Genomic DNA, 4,544 nt, shown 5'->3' on the forward strand with positions numbered 1-4,544 from the left:
CTAATAAAGGAATAGTTCTGTCCATTTATTTCTTCTTTCACCCCTTTTTCCACTAACCTAGCATGGAGATTGTAGATCCATCACTAATGCCGCATCTCTTTGGTTTTTCACTATTTTCAGGATGATTCATTGCCTTGTCCTTAGAATAGGTCAGGAAAGTTTTGAGTCTCCCCTGTCCTTCAGTTGTTAGAATAAGCGAGAACAACTGTCGGTTAAACTAGATTATGATAGTAGCCAAAAAGACCAGAAAGTTTTCTCTCCTAAGCCCTTCACAGGCCCTTTAAGAATCTTCCACCAGGCATAACGTACTGTGACTACTTTTCCCTGGATAAAGCTTCTAGGACATACCTATTGTGAAATATACTGCACGGTTATTATTCATAGGAAACTTGTGTGAGCAGGAGATGCGCAATTCAGGTGGTGAGGCATGCACAAGCCTCCACAAAATCCCTACATCATACATTTTGAGACGCCCCCAAGGCACTCAAGCATTGTAGCACTTGGCAGTGATGTCTGCATGACCTCGTAATGGAAGAAAATAAATATGTTCAGCTGACCAATTCAAATAGTAAAACCTAATACGTTTCTTTTTAACTGATTTTCTTTCTTAAAACCCTTTTACCTATCTTTCCTCTAAAATTTCAAACTGCTGAATTGTCAAGCTCTTTTCAAGGAATCCATATATATATATATATACTGGAAACTGGAAATCAATACCAAACTTACAGAGAGAAGAAGACTTCATTATGCCCCAAGAATAAAATCATTCTAGGACTTGAAAATAACAGTCTTAATTAGGCTTTGGTCAATTCAAAACCAAATTTCCCCCGAGAACTCCAGAGCTCACAGCACCTCCACAAGTACTAAAATTTAGTTCCAAATAGACATGGCCACGGGCCGTGAACCGCCGGTTCTGGTTCACAAACCGGCAGTACCGGTTCGTGGCCATGCTTGAACCAGAACCAGCCCTTGAAGGGGCGGTCCTAGTTCCGGTTCGGAACTGCTGGTTCCAGGTCGGTTCAAGGGCCGGTTCTGATTCTGAATTTTAGCGGTTCGGAACCGGCCCGGAACCGCCGGTTACGAATTTTTTTAAACCGTAACCAGTCCATGAGAGGCCGGGCCGGTTCCGGGCTCAAACCGGCCCGTGGCCATGTCTAGTTCCAAGATCAAGAAATCCATAATCTGCACCTTATTTTAATAGTCTATTTTCTGGAAAAGAACGACGAAACCTGTCCAAGAAACACATCTTAGAAAGTAAGATGTGTCAGGGGCTTCGTCACCAAAAAAGGTACAAGAAAATGTACAAGAACAAGAATGCCCCCAGTCCCATTAAGCCATCACCCTAGATCAACAAAGCCATCTCTATAGCACTATAACATAAAACGCAAAAGTGAAACTGGCTTAGGTCAATCCTTCATTCCAACTAAAAAAACCTGAATTCTCACTGGAAAAGGACAAACCTTAGATAACACAATTTAAAGTCAAATCTACTGGGTGTAACAAACTATTCAGTTGAACCTCAAATCCCCGGATGACTGCAGCAAAGAATCTAAGCCAAGGCTACAGTACAGTTCAACAATGTTCACGCCATCATCCTAACAATCGAGGCAGAAACATACGGAGGCGCAAAAAGTTAATATTGCAGGTATTCTTGATCAACCTAACAAATATTCCCAAAAGATACCCACATACATCAAAAACAGACAATACACCAGATAAAACACTAAAACTGTTACAATGAATGTATAATTGTTCTATAAACATTGTGATAAAACAGTTTCATCCAGAGTAAACCATTCGGATTGATCCACGTCATGCGAGATGTTGCCATTGCGAACCCTGTCAATATAAAGAGCACGTCTTCGTATGTGGACTTTGACAATCCACTGGCACGACTCTTAGAGGCTACATTCTTAATGGCTCAGATAGGGAGAAACAAGAGTTTCCAAATAGATAGCATGTCATATAAGGTCGTCCCTCCCAATGGGATAATCCTTCCAACTATTATCCTCCGGATTGAACAGAATCATCCAGTCCATATCCATCCGAAGAACGATTTTTCCGCTCCTTGTGTACGCGAGGGGGTCTTCCCAAGGAGGGTCTCCCAATTTTCGAAGGCAGGTATGCAAGCAACGCTGAAACATTTTGTCCACAATGCTCCTCCTCTCCCATACTCATCCTCATCCGTTATCCATGCCTCGAGGCGAAGACCGTGGCCGCTGCTGTATATGGACAGACTGGCTCCATGGATCACAAGTTCCATTAAAGTCATGTCCACATCGACTTCAGGGACCGGAAGCTCCCGGTGGAATATCTCTTCTGACAAATCAAATGACATTATCACAGACCTCTCTCTTAGCCTATCACAAACAACCCTTTCGTCGAGGACACACCAGTGTAAGGCCCCGTTCCAATAAACTCCCTGGCCGGAATCTTTGAGATGGCTTTCTTCCTGGAACTGGACTCATATAGTTCTCCAAGAACCGGACTTGAGCGAAAATATTGCCACCTTCCAATTTTCATCACCAATGACGCCCTCTACTATTTTGTAGTCATCAGATCGAGGGTCGTATCCGAATCCACAGAATAAATCATATTCATATTCCTGAGGAAAATCGGAAACAGGCAACTCTCTATACTCCCTGGTGGTCGGGTTATATATGAGGAAAATCCCTGGTGGTCGGGTTATATATGAGGAAAATGCTGGGTACAAGTAAACATACCAAGCCATCACAGGACCCCACGACCAGGGGCTTCCAGAGAGGATTGATCGTATGAGGCACCACCACCGGATCCACGCCGCCGCGGTCAAGCGCCTCGTAGTCTACTGTAGCGAGGGGGCTGTAGCGGCTTCCGATGACGATCCTTTGGTTAGGAATCAAATCCCCTGCCTTCAGCCTCTGAAGATGCAACATGACAAAGCTCCAGTCAGAAATTAGATCAGAAATCAGAGACCACCACCGTTTGGTCACGCATTTGAATCGGATCAATGACTTGGCCAGTAGCCTCGAGAGTATGTCGATGAAGATATCCTCGGTCAAAATTTCGCCCATTGATTCGGCAGGTCTGTTCATGGGGCAGGTTTTACTGAGCCAGGGTCATATGAAGAAGGGATCAGGCAAAAAAATCACTAATTCTAAGTCAAGAAGCTTACTCAGGTTGACGAGATCTTTCTGCCACGCAGGGGCGCAAAAATGGGAACAGAAGATCTCGGATGAGGTCGATTGTGTCAGCAATGGCCGTAGGTGACTTTTTCTCGAGGTCCAAGGCCGTCGCCGCCGGGACCGGGCGGAGGGAGGCTCACTTGCGTCGGCAGCGGTGGCGCGTGGAATCCAGCAGCTGGGCGGAGACAAGGCGGAGGAAGGGGAAGCGGGTCCGGGGGCGACGGCAATCCTAATTTACCCGATTCGCATCATCCTCCGAGTAAAGATAATTACAGACTGTAAATCGCCTTTTTGATACATGCATGCAATTTAGCAATCCTCGTTCACATGTCCGACACCGTCGATCCCACCGGCTGACGCTTATGTTCTTTCCGTCTTACTTCTATTGACATTACACCTAAGCTCGTCAGTTCATTCGATTGTTACTTACAAAATTGCATCTGAGTCAATTATTTTCGTGCCTGATTAAATATGTCTTTGATAGTTGCATCTATCCATATATTATAGCCGACTTTATTAATTCCGTTACATGGCGATAATTTAATCGCAAGTTCGTCGATGGTTACGAGATGGCATTTTATCGGTTAACTCGATCTTCCTTTTATGGACCAAAAACACTCAATCTTCCTTTGTCAAATCATTTCGGTCCAACAATTGGTTATTTCACATGTATTCCTTGTCGGCTAAAACTAGTTTTCTTATCGGTTAATCGAGTCCGCCCATACAAAGCTTTTGACACTTGAGAAATCTTACCTTGGTCGCTTCTCACTCGGTCTTTGCGATCAGACATCAAACAAGGACGTGGACATTTTATTTTCTGTCAATGTATGTCCTCTTTTAAAAGAATCTAATAGTTTACGATTTCTTTAAATAGTCAAAATAATGATCTACAAATTAAAGAGAGATGCATTCAACCATCGTACCTCTTATATTACATCTTTTCATTGGCATACTCAACACGTTCCCTATCACTTCCTTTCAAGAAGCCCCGCCGTCACACACTCACCTACAAAACCTATTTATTCATATGACATGTATGAAATTAAAGGTTACAATTTTCTAGACATCTTGAAATATATGTCTTGATTCGGTAGTCTCCGAAAGTTCGAGCGAAAAGGTAAGCTTCCACTAAAATTTCCAATTATACAAAGTGCATGACAAATTTATAAAAAAAATTGCAATTTCGTGAGAAGTCGACAATTTGAAATAGATTTTCTTAATTTGTTCATATATATATATATATATATATATATATATGTGTGTGTGTGTGTGTGTGTGTGTGTGTCATTTAAGTAAGATTTGTTTATGGTTAAACTCAATTCAATTTCAAAGAAGAACAAGAGACCGTAACCACAAGGAGCTATTTCGAGGAAGTATCTA

General features: G+C 42.7%; 1 pseudogene; it reads right to left on the reverse strand.

Annotated features, from left to right (window-relative positions):
- Positions 1-1,281: 1,281 nt before the first annotated feature.
- LOC125316079 lies at positions 1,282-3,283 on the reverse strand (annotated as a pseudogene).
- Between the last annotated feature and the right edge of the window lie 1,261 nt (positions 3,284-4,544).

This window comes from Rhodamnia argentea, chromosome 1 (assembly GCF_020921035.1).
Source record: "Rhodamnia argentea isolate NSW1041297 chromosome 1, ASM2092103v1, whole genome shotgun sequence".
NCBI classification, from domain to species: domain Eukaryota; kingdom Viridiplantae; phylum Streptophyta; class Magnoliopsida; order Myrtales; family Myrtaceae; genus Rhodamnia; species Rhodamnia argentea.